This window comes from Harpia harpyja, chromosome 1 (genome assembly GCF_026419915.1).
Source record: "Harpia harpyja isolate bHarHar1 chromosome 1, bHarHar1 primary haplotype, whole genome shotgun sequence".
NCBI classification, from domain to species: Eukaryota; Metazoa; Chordata; class Aves; order Accipitriformes; family Accipitridae; genus Harpia; species Harpia harpyja.
In genome coordinates this window covers 4,065,665-4,092,022 of record NC_068940.1, presented here as the reverse complement: position 1 = coordinate 4,092,022, position 26,358 = coordinate 4,065,665, and the positions used below count along the sequence as shown (strand labels likewise).

The 26,358-nt window shown below is 39.6% G+C and overlaps 1 long non-coding RNA gene across 1 annotated transcript; it reads left to right on the top strand.

Annotated features, from left to right (window-relative positions):
* Positions 1–5,497: 5,497 nt before the first annotated feature.
* LOC128139477 (uncharacterized) lies at positions 5,498–14,084 on the top strand. Its single transcript, XR_008234408.1, has 3 exons — positions 5,498–5,592; positions 11,586–11,825; positions 13,451–14,084. It is a non-coding gene; the product is annotated as an uncharacterized LOC128139477 (long non-coding RNA).
* The last annotated feature ends 12,274 nt before the right edge of the window (positions 14,085–26,358 follow it).

Here is a 26,358-nt window from a genome sequence, read left to right as displayed (position 1 = left end):
GAAGGAATGTAGGTGCCCAACTGCTATTTATAGTTGCCTATGTGCAAAGTTAAGTGCTTGAAAACTTTTTTCTGAAGGTCTGCCTATCCATTGCACCTTCTCAGTTCTGCCTCTGGCCTGAACCCTTTTGGATTTGCAAGGTGGGATTTCCCACACCCACCTCACTGTAGGGGCTCAAGCAGACAGTTGATTCTTTGACTAGTTGTATAGAAGTTTAAAAGTGAGTTCCTGCAGCGCTTGATATCGAACCGTGAGAATCCCCATCGCTGGCTTTGAAAGGGAAGGAAACGGGGTGTTACATGGTTGTTACGGTGTCTTGAGGATAGGTATATACAACATCCAGCATGTGCTTTGAGGTGACAGAAATCTGAAGGCGTGCACAGATCTTTGGCTGTGGAGTGTCCCACCTGCCCTGCCCCGCTCCCTTCCCCACAGGACCCCGAGAAGCTCCAGCGTCGGGTGGCACTGAAAGCGAGGGCAGGAACTCATCAACCGAAAGGGAGGCCTGGAGCGAGGAAACCTGTTTGCTCCCATATCTGCACATTGTCCAGTGATCCCTCCCAATGACCTTTCCCTCCAGGGGCTTTGTATTCAGGAAGTACCTCCAAGTGTTAATTATGATTGATTTGCCATGCTTTTAGATGACTGTTTATATCATCCCTTGCCCTTAATGACCTTTCTGAGACCACTCAACAGAGCACTCCAGTCTATATACTTACCTAGAAGAAGGAATATACTAATGGTTGTTGCAAAACTGGCAACATTTGCTGTTATTTCTTGCAAAAATCAGTCTCGGTTGACTGAGGTCGACTGGGAAGCCTGTATCTGGATAAAACAAATGGTAACTTCAAGAAATTTTGCTTAAAACTCCAAATAATGCGAAAAGTAGATTATTTCCAATATAAAAGAAAAGAAATGTTTATCTGACTTATATAACCTGCGTTCCCTTTCTTTTGAAAGACAAAGCAATAAAACATGGAGCGGTCAGTTCATAGCATGTGTCAAATGGGTAATATTTGAGGCAAGGGGGGGGGCATTGTCTTCAATATGACTATAAAGGGCCAGCAGTTATGTTCTTGATTTTTCAACAAATGGGTGACAATAATCTGGCTGTTCAGAAAATAAAATATAAACACCACTGAGTATATTGGTAACAAGTAGCTAGCATTTTAGCTTTTTATCAAACCCATAGCACAGATTTCTAATATTGATTCAGAAATCTGTTTTGCTTCTCTGTTTTCTTTTTTAGTCTCCAGACAAAGGAGGAGTTATTCTTCAGTAAAGGAGCTCTGAATATACTGAATTTCACAATGCAGTCACCAAACATCTTGGTTTGTCTTGATTTAGCTCACTGAACTCTGTAGGTCTAGCTTGATGGTGCCCCGTATCTGTGCCTCTGTCATTCAAATAGAGTGCTTACTTTATAAATACATTTCTGAGTATTAAAAAAGTAAAAATCTGTACTTCACTCTTAGTCTCCAGTCAGGCTGCTGGCTTCTTCTTTTTACCAGTAATATGTTATACTTATTGCTTTTATGACTTTAATCAGGATAGCCTATAGATTCTTTATTATTAGTATTATTATTATTATTATCCAAGAAAATCAATTTATTGTCAAGGTAGCATTTACCTCCCAAAATACGCCACAAAAACTGCTGTCAGAAATGATTCCTTAACAATGGCAGTGAGATTGACAGGACTTTTTTGCTGTCTTAATATAAGCACAGATAAACAATTAGTGTTTTCCATACAGAAAAGGCTGCAGTCAAAATAATAAGCATGATAACTGTATTAATTACTGTTTTAGCTATATCTCAGTACAGCTACTGTTGATCTAGATTCTGGTATTAGAATTCAGTCTTTAGCAGTCTATAGCAGCTTGAACAAACGACATGCCTCACAGAGGCTTTGGAATTTTTACATCTCATGTCTTGCATTTTTCTAGAATTTTGCATAGAAGTGATGGGGTTCTGCAGCTTTGTAGTTTTGCCTTCAAATATATACAAACTATTTACCTAAAGGAAAAGTGCTTTTGACTAAAGATTAATCTCACATGAAAGATTTTTTTACCCCATCGAGAAAGCCAGAGTTTAAGAAACTCTCGTCTCTGTCCCAGCCTTCCACCTTCAGCCACTTGTTCCCCTTCTTGTACAATAGTTAAAAACTCTTTTCAGCGAGGATAATCATACTGTTTGTGGGATGTACTGTGAACTGAAATAGCCTCTTATTTCTTTGAGTGTCCTTTGCATCCTCTACATCTTGACTGTTGTAATACTTTCTCTTTTTCCTTTTTTGATTAGAAATGAATCTAATCTAACATCTTCCAGAAGAATAATGTGAACTTTTGAAAGATTATATATTCCTTATATCGGTTCTGAGCTTTTCTCCCACTCCCCTCAATTTTCAATCATTTTGACTTGTACAAGCAGCTGCAGCATTTAAGATATAGATGGGGGGAAAAAGTAAACTGGTGAAATATGAATTTGAGCACATGTCCTTGAAAGTCCTTGTGGCTGGTCAGTAATACTAGGAAAAATACCATGAGCTAAATCTTAATTCCTGTGGAGCTACACAAAAGGAGCTTGCATTTGGACCCAACAGGTAACCTTCAGCTGCCATAAAGGCACTGTAGTTCCCATAATATTGGGCAAAAGATGTACATGGGTGAAAAACAACAGCAAGGGTATGTAAATCCAAGGAAAAAAAAAAAGTGATGTGTTATGTCCTGAGAGGATTAAAGCCTAATATGGTCCCAGGCCTGTCTCCTCCTGGCAGCAGTGTGCCTGCCAGTATTTTGGTTACTGGTAGCGGTCATGGTACCTTGCAAAAGTCAAGCAAGAAGAATGGGTCTTGCCAGCTCTGCCTGGCCGTGGGGCATTGCAGCAGCACACCGGGAGATCAACTGTGGACTCAAGAGAGGCAGGCAGACACGCAGGTGGATCCAGCTTATGCTTGCTTCATGTAAAACTCATGCTTGAATCCATGCAAACAGGTAGACGACCTACGATATCTCTAAATCACAGGGGAATAAGGGTTTGCATCTAGGGAGCATGGTCTTATGCCCATAGGCAAAAGGCAATGCAGGCAATAGTCTGTGAGACCTCAGAGATGGATACCTTTGAGCTGTCAGAAAACGTTCTATTTCGTGCCACCAAAATCAGAGCCTCGTAGCATCAGAGGACCAGAACAAAGCTCACGGCAACCTTTCCTGCTCTGCTCACTTCAGACACTAACCAGCCATTCTTCTAATCTCCTTCATATATAGGGCAAAATTCAGGCCGTTCCTAAAGCTAAAGGAAGATTTGCTACCTCAGCCCATGGATTCCAAGCTACAAAATACACAGGTTGTCAGGGATAGATGCAATGGTCTAAGGTATCCTACATGAATTTACCTCAGTTGAAAAATAAAATAAAACAATTTTTTTCAAAAGTGCTTATAGAATACTTCCAGGTAGAAACAGAAAAACAAAGAAACTGTGAAGCTATATTAGGATGTGGGCTATACCATCTCATGGTGAACCAAATCTAACAGTTTTTACTCAGGCAAAACTTCCATTTAAGTTGCTGGGAGCTTTGCCTAAGTAATCACTAAATAAGGTCTGCAGGATTTGGCTCGAAGTTTATGTTTGTTGCTGGTTTCCAATGAATGGGTTTTGCTGAGATACATCACTTCAGTATCTAGCAATTTAATTCATTTACAGAAATGTGTAAATTCCATGAAATAAGCTGTATTCAGGCAGGTTATTTTTTTTTTTTTTCTATAGCCTTTGTTTGGCCTTAATAGGCAGGCTATCTCTTGCATTACTAAACAGATCAGACTCCAGGAGTATTCTCACGGGAGAGCAGAGCGTTGCAGCCTCTGATAGTGAAATTCCCAGCCTCTCTCTGCCCCCTCCCTTTCTCCCCTAGGTTAAGCAGCTGTAAAAAAGCTTAAACCATTTCAGTGAGGCAGACCTGCAGTAGGGCCACACCGTACCTGATGAATCTGTCAGTCTCCTTGCACAGCTGTTTCCAAAGGCTGTCACTATATTGCTGGGCCTTAAGAGCAGTCTTGCTGGATTGCCTTTGCACTCTTTCTCCCTTAAAAAAAAAAAGGAAAAAAAAAAGAAGCCTATAAAGGTCAGACCAAGGACACTTCTGCAGCAGGCTGCTCAGCTCAGTCTGGGAAGTTACCTTATTCTCACTTTTTACCTTGTCATTTAAAAGCAGAGTGAACTTTATACCCTATCAGAGAAAATATCTCCAGTGAATATACCTGAAGTAGATGCACTGTCAGGTATCAGGTTGGGAAGGAATCTGCAGCTTGACAAGATTCTTCCTGGAGCCGATGCTTTATCCACTCATATTTACTGCTGGGAACCATCATCTTCCCAACAGCTGCCCAGCCTTTGCCTTTGGGCAATATGAACCCACTTTCAGGAACTATTTTTATTATTATTTATTATTCCTATAATGCCATAAGTGTGCGTGATGTTTTCCAGACTAATTAAGAAGACAGTTCCCTGCTCCAAGCAATTTGCAATCTCCTTTGAACAATAGTTTACTGCTATTGCCCTCCAAGCCAAGCTCTAGTTGTATAATTATAGATAGATGGAGAGATAGAAACTGCACAAACACATATGGAGATAGTAGCACAAGAAACAGAGGGAAAAAGATTAATTGACTTGGTCTGACTGATTCAGTTTCTGAGGAATATACAGGTATAAATCCGGCCATGAAAACTAAAAACTTTCCTAACGGGAACATTTTGGGCCAGCACTGCATGTTGAGTAAATGAGGGTAATCCTCTGGAAATCAATAGGGCACTGAGTTACACAACTGGAGAATTTGTCCCTTCAATGGAAATGTTTGTGGGAATGCTGCTTTGCCTTTCTTCCTCTAACACACGTTGCTGCAGGACATGGCGGGGGGGGGGGTGTGGTGGGGGGGCTTCAGTGGGTTTGGGGCTTCTTTTGGCAAAGGGGGTGGGTTGACTGAAGTCTTTAGGTAGACAGCAAAGGCTGATGGGTAATTTTGCATAAGACAAGTTCGCGGTTTAAAAACAAAACCACACCAAAATCATCCCCCCACCAAACACTACGGCTAATCTTATTTGCGTTAGAGATCGCTTTTGTTCAACCTGGGGAGGAAGCAAGTTTGTCTGAGAGCCGCACTTTAATACTTTCATCTCATAATAGAAGATTTACAGGTATGGACCCAAACCAGTGTCGACTCCCTACTAGTTTAATGCAAATTAGGAGATGAATGCTCATGGGAACAATACAGAAATGCTTCCACATGACTTCCTCCCACTGAATTGCTGATATAAGGCCCCTCTACAGGGTATAATACTGACAGCAGGGAAGTTTCCCCTAGCCTCCCCCCCTCCTTCCTTCTGAATAAAGTTATTAAAGTAGATCAGACTAATTAACAGTAGCTTATCCTTATTGATTGAACCAATCCCTGTTGTGGAGGTGCCGTAAGAATGCCTTTACTTCGTTGTGAAAAACCTGCGTTAGGGAGGACAGCATAGTTGGTTGTTTACTGGTTGCTCTTAGGGATTTTATCCATTATTCTTTGTGTCTCACGGGCATGTTGAAGCCATATGTGAAGGTATGTAAACATGCACATAGAGGTATCCTTTGCTGAATCATTTTTAGTTAAAGTCTGGATATAACAGGGGGAAGTATAAAAGCAAACAACAGCCCTTACAATGGCTCTACATGTTTTTCTTTTTTAGTCTTGAATATTTAAAATTACTAGCATAAAAATCACCTGATGATTTAGTTTAACTAATATATTCTAAGTAAAATATATTGGGGAATATTAGGAGAAAGCTTAGAAGCAAAATGTTCTTGTTTAAAAAAACCTTAACACTGTAAATGATTTTGTTCTAATACCGCTACAATAATAATCTAATTGCTTTAGGTAACATACATCTCTACAGTCTGCTTGTAACCTTGTATTGGTTATAAATTTACACTATATTATTGCTGCTTATACTTCTGGCTGTAGGATGATACAAATGGCTGTATATTTTCCCAACTAACAGCAGCTTATTGTGGAACAAAAGAGGAAAACCAATCTGCTTAATGGCATACTAGGCTTTTTTCCTCTTTCAAACAGTATCACTAAACTACTTGGACACTGGAGTATTTCAGCTTTCGGGTAATGTAAAACCTCTTTTCTCATCTCAGCTCAAAAGTGTAACTAAATAGATACCAAAGGATTTAAAAGAAAAACACAAAACAACAAAACAAAACACTATTTGCAAGCTCATTTGTTACAATTTGTCATTCAGTTTACTGACCAGAATTGAAACATAATTTTTCCTATTTTTTTCCTGGCTGTTATACTTAATATTTCAGCATTAAAGTAATATTTTGATGCTCCTTGAATAACATACTGATTTTGCTCTAAATTTTTTATTCTTAATCCTTTTTTATTATTATTATTTTTAATTAGGACTAGTCAAATACTGTTGCTGTCTGAGACGTGAACAACTTGACTCACAGCAATAACCATTCACATTTCAGACAACTCTCCCACCTCCAAGTATTTGTTTGTAACAAACGCTGAAGTCAACAGGGTTAGGTGACTGTTGTTGTTTTCTTGGGTTTTCGTGTTTGTTGGCTGGGCTTCACGAGCAAAATGCGTTCAGGATGGGCATGCAAAGCTGCCTCTGCTCCTTAAGGGCTGAGTGTCCAGGCAAGAAGTTCTTGTGAGCACCCCCCGAAAGCTGTGTGTGCCAGCCCTGTGCGTAGGCAGGAGATCACACTGGGGCTGCTTGGAAAAACCCAAAATGAAGATATTCCGTTAGGTAGTGTTAGTGAGCCCTGAAGACTGATGAGAGCGATACAAGAAGGTTCACATCCTGGCTCTGGGGTCTGCACAACCCAGTGCTGGGAGAGGATCATACCGTCCTGCCCACACCAGGTTAGAGAGGGCTAATAGCGAGTAGGGTAGGTTTTCATCATGGGGCCACCCAGCATGCATGCTGCAGTGAGATTATAAACTGCTTGTTAATCTACACTTCTTTCACTACTTCATTAGTTGCACATTGCACTGTGGGAAAATGTTTCTGGTGCCCAAATAGGAGACAGAAACGAGCCCATGTGGCGTGCCCAACAGCTGGGCGTCACAGGCTGAAATCCGGTGGTGCAGGCAAACATGCAAGTAAGAGAAGGGTGCCCATATATCAGGGTAAGCATAAAAACAATTCACAAACAAATTTAGCCTTTTGCCTAATGAACGACACAATGAGTTGTGAAGAATTGTAAGCCTGAATGCATGCCTATTTCAGTATATACACTAGATCAGACCTCTCTAAATAGGGATTTAATAAGTCTCTAACAGTATATAGTCAGAAGGGCTGCACAAGCCCGCAGATGTCAAACACAAGCTGCTTATGTCTAGGTCCTATCCTGGTATCTATTCCAGGTACTCTGAATACGGTGTGTTTGCTGATGTCTGCTTAGAAAACCTCAGAGCAGCAAAGTGGTGGCTAAAAATTTGAGGATTAAACCTCGCTGAGTCTGACCGCACCACTCTGCTCTGCTCGTTTCACTGTCACTGCTGCTTTATTAAATTTTGTTGTATTTGTATTGAAGTATTTAACAACAGGCCATGCTAGAAGCTTGTATTGTACGTGGGGCACAAAATACAGACAGTCCCTTGCTGATCCTCTTCCAGTCTTACATTAAGCATCTGACTAACTTCTCTCATATATACCTCTTCCTTTTGTCCTCACCTCAAGGGGAATATAATCTGTGTAATCCAATGTTTGCGTTATAAAAAGTTCTGTCTATAGTCAGCCTGTAAACCAAGAATCATCTTTAAAAAATTAGTCTCTGAACAGTTTGGTTTGGCCATCCAAGCAGGCTCATCTTTAAAATGTATATGCTGCCTTGTTGCAGATGAGGTCTGGATTTGGACAAGGACGTGCATTTCAGAACCTATATATCCCCGATATACAATTTGCTCGTCTTCAGCCAAACCCGTGAGTCTGTTTCAAAACTATCAAGGCCTCTGGCTAGTAGTAGGAGGAACTGTTAATCCTTTGGTTTCATGATCACCCTCTTTAAACAAAAAAAACCAAAACAAAACAAGATAACCAACAGGAGGAAAATTAATAGGCCAGAACATCATTGTTGAAAAGAAAAAACAGCAGCAGCCCAGCAAGGAATGTGTGGACCACACGGCCAGCAAAGGAGATACTGTAAAAAAAAAATTGTCATTCACCTGAGCCTTTACTAGAAGGAAACTTAGGTACTGAGAATTTTGCACAACCTTATGCTTCCTGTTGAACATTTTAAATGGGCTGAAAGGCATAGCAGACACCTTTGCTTGGATTCATAAATAGGCTTCCACCTCATATTAAAGGCCTGAGTTTAATTTGTTTAATATTCCCACCACTAACGATGCCTATTTAAGACATCCTTTTAAAAGTTTGTAACATTAATTTAATGGAAAAATGCCAATACCGCTCTAAGAACTCTATTAGATTTTCTCCCTGTTAAATTAATGTTACTAACTTTTAATGGATGTTGTAATTAGATGTTATTATTAACGGGAATATTACCCAAATTAAAATCAGACCCTGAGAGAGAGAAAACTTACGTTTACAAGTGCATTAAGCATTAGTATCTGGACATTATACATACAAACTGGTGGAGCCAGATGGCCTTCGCTTTGTTTTTCCCCTGTAACCTGCTACAGAACCAGGCACACATAGTTTTGTTAGCACATAATGTCTGCAAGAACAGCACAACTATTAATGCACCCACTTACAAAAGGAAGTGATGGTTTCTCCACCAGCTCTGGAGTAGGAAAGGGGAGCTCCATCTCCCAATTTCACACTCAATTTAAAGGGTCACTCTCAAACCGGCCTGATTGGGTTCGGCAGCTTGAAATTGATTGTTTTGGTTGTAAAGCTTGCCTGCCTTCCTAGCCAATTTAAAAAAAAAAAAAAGAAAAAAAAAAAAAGAAAAAAAGGACTGCTAAGCTACTAGCTTATTATGAGCCGGAGAGCAGTGTGAGAAGGAATGTCATGAATTCAAAGCTACTGAATCCAGTCTATTTAGGGCACGGGGAAAATGACAAAAGTGCCGTTGTTCATGAAAGGTGAGAGAGACAGTCCTTCCTTTTTCTACTCAACATTGACGGTTCTGGCCCACTTCACCTGCAAAATTTCTGCCATATGTTCTTACCACACAGGTATGGGTTAGGAGTTAGGTCTCAGCTGAGGAGAAACAGGACCACTCTTACCAAAAGCTCACAGTTATCTCAGAAGTACCCTCCTGCCAGTTTGGGACTATTTCTTCTTGTATTTTTGTAACAGCAACGGACCCTACGTTGGCAAGTAGGAAAGATCAAATGCTTTTGACATTACAAGCATATTCTGAGGTACTGCCCTTGATTTTAGGCTCTTGCTTCTTTTTTTAAAAAAAGAAGCAGCCTGGTTGTGTTTTGGAAGAGAAATGTATTTCATCAGTTTATGTTGTGAACAAGCTGAGCTGCTGCACAGCAAATATGGACTGAAATACGTGTTGCTTTAAAACAAAGAGTTCAAATCCAGTAATAGCTGGTTGAACAATTTGATGCAGAGAAAGGAAATAAATGAGTAGAAAGCAAATTTAAGAAATTTGAGAGACAATAGATGTACTTAAGCTGATGAAATTTGACTTGTCCTGTCCTACAAAACATATAATACAAATCTTTGAAAGAAGTAAAAAGTAAAGTTGCAGACCTTGGGCATTGGGCATTGCCTGTCAGTGCTGCGGTGCTCCCTTTACACTGGCAATTCTTTCCTTACGTCAGGTCTGCAGTGGGACTGGATTTCCTAATTTCAGCTCCAGTGGATACGTCCATGAGACAGAAGGCCCAAATTTCTATGAACAAATAAAAAGGGTTGGTCTTCTTAGCGTTTTGAGTGCTTGCTAGACCTACGTTGTGGCAGCAGTAATTATTCTGGATCGTGTTGCTGCTGGCTCAGAGCTGAATCTACCAGAATAAGGATAAAGCTAATCGGTTATTTTCCTTCATAACTGCTTATTGACAAAATAGAGTATATTCCTTCCAAGGTGCAAAAGGGTTGTATGTTTCAATATGTATTTTCGGGGGGGGAGAAGCCAAGAATAAGCATTTCCTTTTTCTGTTTGGGTTGGCCTTTTGTCTTTTCTTGGCTCCACCACCCTGTTCTTTTAGTGAACAAAACAGAAAACATGTAGTGGCAGAAAATGGAGAAACAGCACACGAACAACTCACTCTCCCTGGTGAAAGAGATTTTACTTATAAATTACTTAGTCTTTCCTTTAAAAAAGCAGTAAATGATTGTTAGGAAAAAATTTCCTAGTTAAATCAGAGGGAGGAAAAACCCCAGCTCCAATAAAAGAGCTAATGTCAAGAAAGTGTAATTATATCATAGGCGTCCTGTCAGAAAAAGAAATACCTATAGCACACCCAGGATTTCCTCAGTACTTGCTATTGTAAGCCTGGAAACCATTTGAGTGCTAAACCATGACCCTTCACTCCCTCTCCCCTCCACATCACTCCCCTATCAAGGAAACCTTTCCCTTTTACAGTAATCAGCATCTTCCCCTGGCAGACTTCAGAAGTATGTACCGATGCTGTCCTACAGTGGCCTTGAAAACATGTGACAAGGCTGAAACTTTTTTAAGTGACAAGAAATTCTGAAGTAAAATTTCACAGACAGCAGCAGTTTCCACAGTTCCTTGACCACTAGCACTGCCAAATGCCCGTGGACATAAATACACTTTGTGCAAATAGGAGAGTGTTTCAGCAAAGGCGCCGCACCTTTAGTCAAGTTCTAAAGCCAAAATTAAAGCAGTAAACTTATAGTAGTCTTATCCCAATCACCACAGTATTAATGTCATAGTAAATGGGGTGCTCTTGCTGTTTCATAATGAGGTTATCCTTGGATATCTACAAGACAAAATTTAGTTTAATCTTCTGTAGTTATTCCAGATTATTATTTTAGTCACAGCTATTAAATAAATCACTAAACAGATGTAAATTGAACAGCATTCAGAAACCAGCCTGGAGCGAAAATCAGGTCTTTTAATATATTTTTTAACTTCCGTCTCTCAAGCGTCTGGTTTTTTTCTATGAATAGCGTGCCAAAAGATTCTTCAAATGCCAAATACTACATACTCATAAATGCTCAATAGGCAAAGTGCTTCTGTATTCATATCATGGGCTTTATCTTTGTTGCTGCTGTGTTTTGGCTTTCTATCATCGGAAGGCTGGTAGATGTGAGAGCAAAATATGGTGGATGTTTTGAGGAATGAGATAATACAATTATTATACAAATAATTATTGTATAAATACTAAATATTATATTATTATATAAATAAAACTTTGTCCTCCATAAACTGTGCACACTTTGAAAGGTGCAGGGAGCACAGGAGAAAGAACAAAACCATCACCCTTTCCTATGACATTTCTGTCTTTGAATATAAACTAGACAACCCTGTGCTGTGGTAGTAGATTGGGTGCATAAACAGATAAATTTTTCATCAGTCCTTCATCCTTTCTCTTACAGGATATCAATTCTTTTTTTTTTTTTTTTTCTCCTAACATTATAGCTGATCAAGCTACTCCAAGAGTAGCTCCCCCCCGAGCCTGCAGGCTGGATGTCAGTTGCTGGAGGCAGTGCTCCATGTGTTCCTCCTGTCTTTCTCCAAGAGCCTCACAGGCACTGTGACGGACTAGGTTCTGCGCCAGACAACATTTTCAGAAGCGCATTCCATCCTGTGGCCTTTAGGGATGCATGGTCTCCCCCCAGCTTCATGTGGCCAAATGTGCATCCATCATACCATGAAAAGGTGGGTTCCCCCATTGCGAGGCAGTTGCGCTTCCATCCACGTGATGGGAGTGGAGTGGAGATACAGCCCGGACCTCCTCTGGTGACAGTAGTGAGGACACCTGCCGTGATAACCCCTCTGAAATGCAGGTACACCCCTGTGATGGGCACCTGGCACGTGAACTGCAGCCACCTGGGTGTCGGCCATGTGATGAATGAGCATCCCGTGACACGATTGCGGTAGACGTGCCAAGAGGGTCCTCGCTGAAGTCTGTTGGGCATCTCCGAACTTTGCAACTTTGCAATAATCTTAGTGTGAATACAGGCTGGTTTTTCTTCCTTCTACTCCTTACAGGGGAGGAGAAAACCAGAAAGCGATGGAAACAGGAAAAAACTTACGCTGGGGGGGGGACTTCTGCTCTTTTTACATTTGCCTCCAAATGACAAGCTATCTGCAAATCTTTTGCCACGCTTTTTACTTCCTCTAGCTGTCTATCCCCAATGTGAAGAGAGAGAGATTTATGTGGTTTTTAAAGTGAACCTAGATAAATTTCTGTAAACTGGGTGACCTCTGACCCTACCTCATCCTTATCCCTCCCCTTTTCACTCAAAGCCAAATTCCTCTTGACTTGAATGAGAGCAGGATCAACTCCTCAGTTAATTACATCTGTTGATATTCTGTGACATATTAGATTGCAAGTAAAATGCATGAAGATCAAAAAGGAACTAGTCAGCGTGGGTAAAGGAAAAGGCATTGACGTGTAGAAATCGGTGCCACTGGAGCATCCCCCTCGTTTGCGCTCTGGCTCGGAAAGCGTGGGAGGAGGTGATTTCTCAGAAGTGATGCTGTGCAGACCCCTTTCCCCACATCCTCCATTCACACGGATTCAGGGAGAGGACATGTGCGGGGCTTCGGGGCTGCCTCTTGGACTACCAGGCATTCCCTGCCAAGGGTCAGCAGCTAACAGCTATAGCTCGGAGAGCACGGGGAGATATCATCCAAGGCTCAACAGCATGAGCCAAAGCTAATAAACACACCAGTATCTGAAGAGGATACCGTATCACTGATGCTCCAACTTGAATCGCAACTAGAAAAAAGAAAAAACTGATGGTGAACAATCTCATTTTAAACCCTTAGCATTCTTGCAGAATTCAGATATTAGGGGGAGAAAAAGCTGCTCATTTAATGAAGATTACCATTCTAAATTACTTTTAGAAACATGCAAAAGAAAACTATGCATGCAGGTAAAAACCTCTGAATTCATGGGACTGTGGGACTCTGGATTGTTGGTCTGCATGGGATGGACCTTAGCTTTTCAGCCACATTTTTTTTTCCCCTCACTGAAACCAAAAGGTTAAATTCTTTTGTTCAATCTTGTATCTTCCAGTTTTGTGCTCATTCATACATATACAAATCAGGAATTTTGTGAGGGACACCAGGAGCCAGAAAAGTTAGCTTTGATCCGCTTTGAAGCTCTTGTGCTTCTGTTAGAGCTGGCATTTGTAGCGCTTGAAAGGATTCAAATTTTTTACTGTATAACTAATAAGTGAAATCACAAGCCCGTCAGGGCAGCATATCAACAGATCTGGGTAACTAGTGGAGAACTCAGCGCTGCTGTACTGGATTAACTGTTCTCCTCACTATAGGTGACAACCATGGAGTCCGAGAATGCAAGAACATGTCTTCTACTGCCAAGGACCAGCTGACACCCACAGAGGCACAGAATGGGAAAGGCTGCATGCACCGAAAGGGAGGAAGTTTATAAAAAGATTTTTGTTTTCATTCATGCTGTGACCTAAGTAACGTCCCAGTTTAAACATTAAACTCGAGGTCATTAACTTGTCACAATGATTTCTAGTTTAAAATTTTATAGTAAAATAAGAGTTAAGAAGGCATGAAAAGGCTCATTAATTGATATGATAAAGCTTGCTGAAATGTAACCCTTTCCATACTTCATATAGCTAGAGACATTGATTTTAAGTTACATTGTTGAAACTACATGCATCGTTTAAGCCAGTGACTGATTCATACCTTAAAGATGAGACTATGTAAAAAATGCATTTCCAAGAAAATAAAATATCAGGGGTTTGGTTCCTCTTTTGCTAAACCTGAATATATTTTGTGAAATTATAGTTTGTTACTTAGAAAATGTAGGAGAAACAGGCAATTATATGTTGCTCATTGAGTTGCAATCTGATGTCTGTAGCAGATGATTTACACAAGAAAATTGACCATGTCTCAAGCATTACTATTAATTTTTGCACTTTAAAATAGGCATAATTTAAGCCGAGGCCAACATACTCTCTTGACATTGATGTTATGTTACTGCCAGTCTCAGTGTTTTAAAGTAAGTGAAATTACTTAATTTCATTTTCATTAAAAATCTGCATGTGACATCATTCCAGAGCTAGTAAAATTCATTCTGAATTTTGACTGAAGGTAATAATTTGCATTTTCTGTGGGGTTTAATCTTTTCTTCTAACTGATTGTGGTATTTTTCTTTCCATCTTAGTATAGACACTTTCAACCAGCTTCATTCATTAATGATCGTGATATACCAAACAAATTATATATAACCTATCTCATCTTTAAGGGAAAATGGCCAATAACAAAAAGTCAACATTTACCACAACCTTTTTCCTTAGTTAGAACAATCGAGCATAATGGCACTTGGGTTTTGAAAACTGGAGATTGCCAAAGTAGATGAGCTGCAGTATTGGCCTTGTTAGCCCCTATCACTCTCCTCGTAATTACCCTTTCTGTCCCAGAGTATCGAAGGTTTTGTTGAGAAATATCTGGATTCCAAATGAATCACTCACCTTTGTCTCAAATTGCCTGTAGGACAGCAGCATCCCAGAGCAGTAGACGGTCTGTGCCTTCGCTGTTTGAGAAAGAGCTGATAACTCTCAGCATGTCTGTGCCTGTGCTCAACAGTTCGTTATGTACATTACCAGTGTTAGGACAGAATCATGACATTTTTTCCTTCCTCATTCATGCTCTTTGTACCAATGATTCAGAAGCAGACATTGCATCTATAGGCTGGTCTTTAATCTGATTTTATTAATTGGCATCTATTATTATGCAGGAAAAACAATGCCAGATCTGAAATTAAAAGGGAAACAAGTAAACCATTGACGTTTTTCTCTCATTCTGGTGAATGATTTGGACTGGTGGGAAAAGCTTTATTTAGCAAATCTCTTGATTGTCTTCTGCAGGTTCAAGTTTATAGTGAGCAAATGCTTAAAAAATTAAAGTGCCCTTTTTTAAGTTAGAAAGCAGGTACACTTGTAATATCTCTTCATTGCTTCTCCATGTTTGTATAAAGACAGCCAAATATTTGCGTCTTGCACATTATTCTGTCACCTCAACGTCAGGTCTTCAGCTATTGTGGCTGCAAATACTGAGTCCTGCTATATTCTGATTAGAGAAGGGGGAGTCTCTTTTTCCTGCTTGTAAGGAAGCAAGAAGTTATCACTGTAAACAATGGGCAGAATGTTTATTAATAAAAAATGTACAGTCACCCGCCAATTCACATATCTTTTCTGCTAATACATCCATTGATGTTTTTATTTAATAGAACAGCAGCTACAAAATGGTGCATTTCAGGAACATAAAGATTTCGGCTCACTCTAGGTCAGGCTGAAATAAAGATGTCTTTCCCCGTGACTGTAACAAGGACTTGATTTCACCAACAAGGTTTAGGAGTCTTTCGCTCTAGGTAAAAAATTTTCCAAAAAGCTGATGATAATTTATTTTCTAATGGATTATGAGGGGATGAAGATGTCTAAAAGAAAACAAAATATTTATGATGAAGGCAAGTATGGATTTACTTTGTTATGCTATGGTATTATTTTTGTTCGCTTATACTTATTTTCATTTTACCATGGGTAAAAGTTATATGCCAGACTGCTTTGTTTTGTTTCTGTGCATGCAGTATAGACAAACTGGTAAATAACTACTGGCTTATTATAGTATATTGAAGATAGATAAAATGGAAAATAATTCTTTTACATTTCAGCTGAACCTTGAAATAACATCTGTATACTTAATAGTGACATCTAAAAATATACAACATCAGAATTAATGTTGGGGAATGTACATATTCATTAGTAGCTATGAAAGAAAACATATTAAAAAATTAAAATATGCTGATAGTAAATGTATTTAACACTGATATATGCCAGCTACCTTCCACACTGATGAGACCAAGACCAGCAAAGCACTGGAATATGCTTGAAATTAAGTTGGAAATAAAGATGTATTTTAGGCCATAATTGAGCCGGACCCTTGCAGGAAGAGTCAGACCCTTCTTAATTCTCTTCGAAAATTCTCATTACAGCAAAGAATTGCACTGTGCTTGAAACCAGGAAACTGTCTCTCCAGCAGAAGTATTTTCTAAATTTAAAGCCATTTATTGAATATAAGCGTTCAGATGTTCATTAGCTTTATTGTATCTTTCTGTTTATAACTTTCCTAAGTTTGCAGAGTTCAAAATGAAAACTACGTTTTTTTGCCACATTACTAGCAGTTTTATGCACAAACACAGTGAATTAACTGTTTTGCTGTAAATCAATTTAATGGTTTTCACTATAAATGTAATTGGTAATTTTTTTTACCGGTAACTAACACTTTATAATACAGTATTTCTATATATAGCAAACAGTTCAAGGGACTTAATTACACAGTGACAGAGACTGTTATGTTCTCACTGTGTAATTTTAGAAATTGTTTTTAACAATAAGGAGCAATTGAAATTTGTCAATTTAGGAGTGACAAAAAATGTTTTTGACTGTAAATGCGGTACTTAAATTGTTGTTTTACCAGTAGACTTGTCACCTTGATGTAGCTGCATGTCATAAAAACAGTTTAAAACTGTAAATTTAACCATTAAATCTAATGGCAAAACTATCGTTGGCTAGTACTTGTTAAAATGCAGGAATTAAAAATTAGATGAAGACATAAAAAATTGAGCATTTAAATTCTATTTTGGGCATTGCTTTAAGTGTATAGCAATTAACACCAATGGAAGTACTGCCATGAAAATGATATGATTTTACACCAGAGAATTATTTAAAATAAACTCTTAATATTAGGGACCTCACATAGAGAGAAGCAGACCTCCTTCTCATGCCTAAAAATGAGGCTAAAGTTAAAAGCATTTAGGAAAAAATGGTATTAACCCCTACCACTACAAGCATAACACTGCTTTTGGTGAGCAAATCATTATTCCTTTGCATGTGTAAAACCTTGGACTGTAACTGAAGTAGGAAAAGCACTCAGGGGGCTGCTATAGCAGTAAATACGAAGTAGCCCACACTTTTTCTTGGGACCTCTCACATCCAACAGTGCTCCAAGTGCTGTGTCACCTTGCCCTGCACCGATGTTCCGGCAAACCGTGAACCACGGGTATATGCTTACACCGGTTATGGCTCATCGACATCAAATATCAGACTTGGGAGGCTTGGGTAAACTAGAGGCTTCCAAGCACAGAAAAAAAATGCCTGTGGGTTTCCTGGTGGGGAAAATCCGTATTGCTTCGTAAAGAAATTGATGATTGCTGATCGTGCACAAAACTGTCCGGCTGGTTCCGTAGCTTCTCGCTCTGCCGAGCACAGCGCGCCTGTGTTCGTTGGAAATGTGGCGGGGAGAAGCGTAAAGGAAAACATGTAGTACTAAACGTACTCAAGTGCTTGCTGACTGAAGGTGGAAAAACCAAAGCACCATTTCAAGAGAGAGGAGCAGAGAGGAGAGGCAGAACTCAACACCATCTGCTGTTGGCTGTCCTCCTTGCTCCCGTGTAAACGTGTGACTGCAACTCGGGTTCTACACGCTGCATTATTTTGATCATTTACATTAATAATGAAGAACCCTTCTAATCTGCAGGCACTGCCATTGCTTTCTAGCTAACTCTCTGCCAGGGTGGATGCAACATCCAGTTTCACCGAGAGGAACAGTTTTCCAAGGAGCAGACCTGCGCCCAAAGCCCTGGAGCTCCTAAGCTCCAGTGTTTCACGTGTTGCTCGCAGGCAGCCCTGCCGTTCCCTGGCTCTGCTCTGTGTGCCCGCCAGAGGAGCGAGCCGCAGAGCCGAGAGCAGAAGTCGCAGCATCCAACCACCACTAACTCCCTCTTTGTCACGGCTGAACCCACCTGGTTGTGAAAGGAAAGGAGAGGAGCTAGGCTGCGGGCTGGGAAGGTGGGGAGCAAAGGGCAGAGATGGGATCTAAGGAGAATCCTTAGGGAAAGGAGACTTGGGAGACGTACAGAAAATGCACTTGCTGCACATCTGCATCGGTGCTCAGGTCTGCTTCTCTCACTCCAGTCTGCTGAGCACCTGCCTCCTCCTCATTTGCGCCGCTCTGTCGTGAGATGGTATGTCTCTGCTACGTCCATGACAACGTTGTCCATCATGGACAGGGGACCTTAAAGGCTGCCATAATAATAATAACAACGTGTTTTTCTCAATACTAGAGGTCAGAATTTGCAATAGCAGAGAAGAAAAATTCAACCTGCTCTAGCTTACCTGTCTTTATCAGTAATAAATTCCTACACAACGAGGGAACTCAGTAACTGCATTGCCGGTTTTGCCTAAGCTGTGTAGGAACTAGTATGGTCTGTGTCAAGAGAATGGTCCCCAGCCATGACGTTTGGATCCAGTGAGAGCGATGCCTTCAAACAGAGGGTTAAACTGAGGGTTACGCTAGCCTGTACTCAAATGAACACTAAAAAATGTCTGAGGGCCAAAATTCGCTGCCAACTACACATAAACAACTCCAACTGACTTCAATAGGAGTTTCCTGTGTGTATCCAGGAGCAGATTTTAGAGCTGAGAGTATGCATCAAAGTCTAAATAGCAAATGTTAGTGAATTGACATTCTGTTTATTCATTATTTTCAAATGTCGATAGGGGTTTCTCTGTCTAATATAAAATGATTTGGTTGTCACATTTTTAATGAAGGCTTTTAATTACTCTTGATATACAGTATTGTACTGGTTGTTTTGCCCAGTTGCTTTTGTGCACTTAACCAAATCCCCTGTCTATAAGAAAACCTGCCTACATCAGGGTTTTGGTCAAACACAGCCTTTGTCATTGCTTTTGTACAGATGATGCTTTCAACTTGTAGCAGAAAGCATGAAAGGGAAGACCTATATTAGACTTGCAGTATAGATAGAGCAAAAATGGACTTTTTTATTGGAAGATGTGTCTTTAGTTGCCTTTTGAAAAGAGTAAATGTCATTATACTGAGGTCCTATATGAGTCACTATCCAATTTTTTGGGGAGGGGGTTGCAGTTTTAAAAAATTATAAGCTGGGGGGCTAAGCTTTGTCACAAAATGAGAGGGCATGTGGCTCACAGTGTCTTTGGAAGGGTGGCTTGGGATCGGTCCTTTTGCTGCCCGAAAAGCCTGGGTTTTGATTCCCATGGAAACGAAGCCATGGAGGCTGGAAACCGTGGCACCCTCGGGTCTGACCCACCACGGTGCCCATCCCAGGGCAGAGCCAGGAGCTCTCGGGTCCGGTGCAGGCTTCCTGCATGCATTTGACGTGGTTCTCCGCTGGACAGGGCATGGAAGTTTTCGGAAGGACATCCAAACATGTGAGGCATTTGCATATCTGCAAAAGCCTGCAATGCCCATATAATGAACTGCGGGCCCGTGGGATAAATCACATTTACGGGCATTTCATTTCAACCTGTTAATGATTAAGCAGGGAGCAGCAGGGACGGGACATGCTCCGGGAAGGTATTGACCAAGTGGAGAGAGGCAGCGGAGGACACCAGCTTCCCTTCTGTCCCTGCCATGACCACACAGAAAGGCTCCAACCTCCTCAGCCTCGGTACTTTTGAGAGCCACATGTCTTCATGGGTCGGGTCCAAAAGAATGAAGCGACGTCTGCATTGCCAAAGCCAAAACATAAAGAGTGTCTGTCAGTCTCAGTGTGATTTGCAAGCGCTATGTGAAACAAGCAGCAGGACAATTTTGGAAAATGGGAATAATTGCATATTTTTTTTTATATGCAGAAGTGCATGGGCATATGAATGAGGGCATGCATGCAAACATGTATCTATCTATATATTATAGGGGAAAATTAAAGCAATGTGCAAAATACAGGGGCTAGAAAGCAACTTGACACCTGTACTGGTGGCTAGTTTCTTAGAGACTAGATAAGGTACCTCAAATATTAATCAGCTTTTATGTTTCAAATTCTTGTGCTCATTAATTGCCCTAATACAGAAAGTGTCCTACTCTGGTGTTGTGGAAGGGCTCACATGTAACAAAAATAAACACATTAAATAAATAAATAAATAGACCCAATCTCCTAGGTACTAATTTGCCATGGATTGTATTTAAGTCCTCATCCATTATGTGAATTAGAAGTGAAACAAACACTGGCATCAATACTCTATTGCAGCCAGACCAGCCTGAGATCCAAGTGAGTGTGTGTCCTGGACAGTTTGTATTGATGCTGTCCTGAGTATCACGCTCATCAATAATGGAAATAATTGCATTTTAATAATTAAAAAACCCCCATCATTTTCACAGAGGTAGAAATGATGACTTTGTTCCCTCCCTGCAGTTTATCTACCTTCTAATGACAGGAATGATTCACCAAGCAGCTCATTTATGAACACACAAATGCACACAAAGAAATCTGCTTTTATTCAGGTCAAAGAGTATCAAATGTCCATTAAACATCAACTTAGCAATACACTGTATTGGGAGCTTTGAAATGAAAGGTGAAATGTATGGAGAAGAGTAACCACTTCCCTCCTGGCCTATTTTTGTTACTGTCCTGATAATGGGACGAGACAAGTCATGAAAATTTTTATTCTGATTATTTTGCTTTGAACTTTTTGGACTAATTTGGCATTCCAACACTAAAACCTTCAAAAAATTGGAATGCTTAACAATGAAATAATGTCTTGCTGGATACTGACTGAGTCTGTACAGCATTTTAATGTGGATCCGGATAAAAAGTTTTGTCTCTTAGTTCTCATGCTCTTTTGGTTTCATAGTTCTTAGTTCTTTATTAGTTCTTTCTCTCTTTTGTTTTTCTTAATTCTTTTATGTGCACTCTGTGCAGAACGATTTCGAATTTGTTTTGTAGGCTTAGGTCTGCCTTGTGTAAAACTAACTAAATCATGATATAAACATGGTCATAATCTATCCCCAAGTTATCTTCTCACTACTTTTTTGCTGCTAGACAAACATGGAGGGTATTTTGCCCAGATTGTGGCCTCCATCTGGGATTTTGCAGATTAAGAATATCCCAAGATGACATACCCAAATGTCTTGGAGAGCCAAATTCCTGAAAGTGGAAAATATATAAAGTAATAGAAAGGAAATAATAGTGTCATAAAATTCACTTTACTCTCTGGAGACTTTCTTATGTTGATTTAAAAAAATGCGTAATGAGGAATGAGTGGATTGCCTGGCCTCTGCAGTAGCCAGTGTAGTTTAGATTCTTGCTCACTTGCTCTCTCCCTTTTGACTACAGTCCTGATTCAAACTGATGTGATTAAGATAATGTTCAACAAAAAAACTATGCATGGAACTCAGAATAAATCAGACACCAACTTTAGAAGCTTATGGCTCTCTGCCTTCATATTGGCCAGTATCTGAATTAACATCCAATGAAAAGTCCTTTAAAAATGTGTGCTAAAATTTCCCACTGAAATGGCAGGTTTCGAGACGTCTGTCACTTTTTCACATACTTGAAGACAAATACATATTTTATAAAACATTTATAAACTCTTTTCACTGCAAATCAAAAATTTTATGACAGGTCTGTCCTAAAGGTACCTTAATTTTTTTCTCCTGCAAAAACAAACTCAAAAAGCAAACACTTCTACTAGATCCAGCAAACAGAAATAACCTACTCATATGCGTGACACTAAGTGGATACATAAATGCTTTGCCACCTCGAGCCTTTAAAAACACATGCCTCTGGACCAGTATTTATTTTTAATTTTGTGTTTATCTATAAAACAATATATTAAGAAAAACATCACCTATACCTCAAAAAAAATTGAAGATGTTCCTTTATGTTAGAAACATTTTTTGTCAGATGCAAAAGCAAAATCTAAATGAATAAAGCCTATTCATCTAGATTGCTATAAAGCCTATGCTGTGGCTGTATAATCTATACTAAAATTTCAAGTAGGCAGTTAAGATTTTAAATCCTTATTGAGATTAAAATTAGGAGTACCAGATATCAACATAAATATTCACTCACATGCAAAGGATATTCTCTCTCTGAGCAAAGGGTGTCCTTCCATTATGCCAAAATGAATAACCTAAACCCTTTTTTGTTTCTTTACACTCACTGTTTAGCTTTGTGTCATACCTATTTCTTTCCTTAAAGCTACTTAGCAGATTAATTCAGCAGAAATAAGCGCCTTATTGTTGATTATATAAATGATTCAGGATGTTTGACATATTTAATTTGACAGAATGGCACAAATTGCAGCCTTACCCTGCGCTTTGCTAGTCCACATGCACCAGGACCACCTCTAGGATCATTAAAAGTTCAGTTAATTCAGTAGCACTTTGCACCGACGAGTTTTACTGCACTGATTAGGTTTTCAAAGATAGCAGCAGGCCCTTCCCTCCCGCCCCAGCTTCTCTTTCAGATTGTAGTGAAAGTGAACAAATAAAGGGGGGGGAAAAATGAAAATACCTGAAGAGAATAAAGAACAAGGGTGATGGGGTAAGATGGATTACTTGAATTTTCCACCAATCACTGAACAACACATTGGCTAAAGCATTGATTGATGAAGTATTTAAGTCGTCAATCTCACATCACAAGCCTTTTTACAAATGGCTGCAGAAAGGGGCTGACATCGAGGTGGTATCAATGGAAGTTGGCTTTGCTACAAAATATAAGAAAGACCTCTAGTCCACAATTTGCTCTCTCGCAAGACGTTCAATAACCACTTTCGACGGCCACTTTGCCAGCAAATGTTTCACTTAAAATGTCGGTATTCTTTACTCAGGACTGCTGTCCACCTCTAAATTTATAGGCCTTTACTATGGGAAGATTTACTTTCCTTTAGTTTTCGGTCAGATTATTTTTCCCCCATGCAGACTGCTTTTCAATTTACATGGAGGTTTTCTTGGTGGGTACTTTTTTCTTTTTTTCCCATTCCTTAAAAGAATTACAACCAGTTGTTGTCTCTTCAGATATGTTTTAAAACAGCAAATCAGTCGTTGCCAGAAATCTGTGTTTGATTGAGAAATCAGCTAGTTCTGGCTTTTTATTTCCTTCCCCTCCTTCACTTTTCTTGTTCATCGACATTAGCCTAAAAATAAATGACTGCACAGGACTTCAGTTTAGTATCTGCAGAAGCTGTTGCTGCAGAGACAGGTCACTTCTTGGTTACCACCAGCATCACACCATTTGTTCCCTGAAGTCCCCTTCTTCTTCCAGGGGAATATGATAAATGTAAAGAGCAGCTCATATCAAGGGAAAGACAGCCAAGCAATTCAGATTCCATGAAGGGAAAAGAAAGAAAAAAAGCCAACAAAAGAGAGTACATACCCCAGCATGAAAGAGCATCTTGATTTCAAGTTTTCTTTCAGGAGTCGTTAATATTTTATGAGACCACACAGAGTGTTCCTCCAGTGACATTTTTCTAAATAATGTAATGTGCAGTAAAGTATCAGACAAAGGGGAGGAGGAGGGAAATCGCCTTGTTTAGATTAAAAAAAAAAAAAAAAAAAAAACCAAAACATTTTAAACCAAGCATTCTCAAGATTGGCTGGTGCCTGGCTCCAGAGCCCCAACCTTTTGTAGGGTCAACACTTACCAGGGGAATGGTGCTCAGGAGAACACTTTAGGTTTTTTCTTGGATTTTTTTGTTTTGTTTTTCTTTTCCATCTTACTTTTTTTCCCTTCTTTTTTCTTTTTTCCTTTAGGAGAACCTAAGTATATGCTGCAGACTCACTAGGCTCCCTTCTCTCTATCAATAAAAAGTGAGGGACAGGGAATGTCTACAGAAAACTGCAAAAGAAAGACTGCCAAAAGTACAGTGCCTCCTATTTTCTTCTTTCCTGACACTCTTATGTAGGGGAACTTTTCTCGGAAGCGAATTTTGATCTAAAGCTCTGGGTGCAAACACTCCTAGAGTTTAAGGAAATCTGTGGGTAACTTACAGAACAGGCCCAAGACCTCACAGGTCTCCCAGCGCTGCAGTAGTTGACAATAACTCAGAAACCCTACCCTGGACCAAACTGAACTCCCAGATCGCTGGCTTTATAGCAACAAAGATTGTTCTTATAAAGCAGAGAGAGTCCAAACTTTCAAGACTATTTCAGTTTTTAGGGTTCAGGTCGCACATTTTCCCAGCCTGTTTAGGGGCTTTCACTCTGATGCAGGTGTAGGTTTTCATTATGATTTAGTGAGCAACCATTCCTCACTTCTTAAACCATTTTACTTTGCAAAAAGCAACAAGGTAAAAGCATTCATGTAAAAGTTGAACTGACAGGTTGGTAATTTGATATCTTGTAATTTCCCTACTTATGCTAGCTCATATTGATCAGAGGTCCTCGTGACTTATCTTGGTCTCTTAGAATCTTAAATTTTAGAAGAACAAAATGAAATATTCTGCTTTTCTGTTATTAATTTCACACTGCCAATCCTGATGGGCCTTCTGGAGCTCTCCTGAAAATCTGTCTTTAGATGTACAGAGAAGCCTTGGCACAAGTTCTTTGAACTCAGCATAATATAATAAATATAAGGTATTATTATACTGTATGTGGATCAGTATAGTGCTAATTACTAAATAATATTGCTTAGAAAAGACTTATTTTAGAATGTACTAAAATCTAAGTAGCTGGGGAACTGAAGAAGTAACCACCAAAAAGCACAACTTGCGTAACACAAGATTGAAAAATTATACTCACTTTTGTTTTAAATATGCAAAGTACCTATCTAATTGACATGGAATTGTGATAGATAAACAAAATCACTCAGCAGCAAATTGCACGTACCTCCCTCCCTTTGAATTATTTAGACAGACACAAGTTAGTGGTCACCATTGCTGTACAAACACACTATATGGGACCAAAGTGAATATAATGTTTTGTAGCAGTAATGCGTGGAGTGAATCAGACAACTTGTACAAAGCTGCAACTAAATTTATTGTATTAAATAAGAATCCAGCTCACCACTGCAGTTTATATGAGCAGTTAAAATGGTTTGCCTCTTCCCGTTACATGACAATGTAATCAATGGAATAAATCACCGGCTGGCAGAAATCCTACATTTGAAATATCTCACATGTTTCCTATGGCACAGCAGAAATCTTCACGCGAAAATAGAAAGCCGAGGAAGTTGATAAAAGGCATTTGTATAACTGCTGTTGCTGAGAATTGCACCCAAGCTAGGAGTTAAATTGCACAAGCTTTGATCATTCAGACAGACAAAATACATGTAACCTGACCTTAAGGTATGCAGTGATATTGCATCAGATATAGCAATTACATAATTACACCCCACTCATACAAACACTTATACATCCATATGCTTATCTTCACTAATAGTAGTAGTTAACCGATTTAATTGTTTTTACTACTCCTGGAAGTAAAATTAAGACACACTTACATATTTACAAAATTCAAGTTCTGTAAAGCTGCTTTATCTGTACTTTTTTTGTTTTTTAACATGTTCATGGATAACATGCAAGTGTGTGGTAATCGAGGTAGCTGTCGAACTGAGAGTGTGGATGGGAAACAGTCAGAAGGGCAATTCTGGCACAATTCATGTCAGTGGGAATTTTGCCATGCTTTTACCCTATGATTCAAAACCAGAAGAAATGGACCAGTTGAAATGTTTCTAGTAATTTATTCAAAATACCATGACAAGTGTTTTGGAATACAATAAAATAAGATAGATGTGGGTATCCGTTTAGCTGGTAAGATTATCTGATGATGTTTACCTTCTCCACCCGTGGCTTTATTTCAGCAACAAAATAGTTGTCTTCCCTTGATCATATTCACACACATGGTTTCTTCAATATCTTCCTCCTGCTTTAGGAGGTAGTACCTCTTTGTGCATTTGTGCCACCACCCTCTAACACACTTCTGAGGCTGGCTGCTTTTCGACCATTATCCTCACCCTTTTCCTCCTTGTTCCTAATCCTAGGTCCAGCCTTGTTCCATTATTTTACTTTATAGGGAGTGGCCTGCTGAAATCTCATCCAGTCCCACTTCTATTCATTCGTCTCCACTGTCATTCCTCAGTTTTAAGGGTGAAGGCTGCTGCTTTCCACCTGAGCTCTTTTCAGGTGCCGCAGCCATTCCCACCCCAGCACCGCCAGTGAGCGCATATTAATTGGCCCAGCATCACTCCCCGTAGAGCCTGTGTGGCCTGGGAAATATTGAATGGCTGCCTGGTCAGAGAGAGGGTGGTTTTTTAAAATCATTTTCATTAATTTTCTCCCCTATAACTACTCAATAGTAGTGATGAAATAAATAAATATATTGAATCAGAACCTCACTTCACTGGGCCTTAATTGGTGTGTCTTGAGTGAATCTATGCCCATGTGTAATGAAT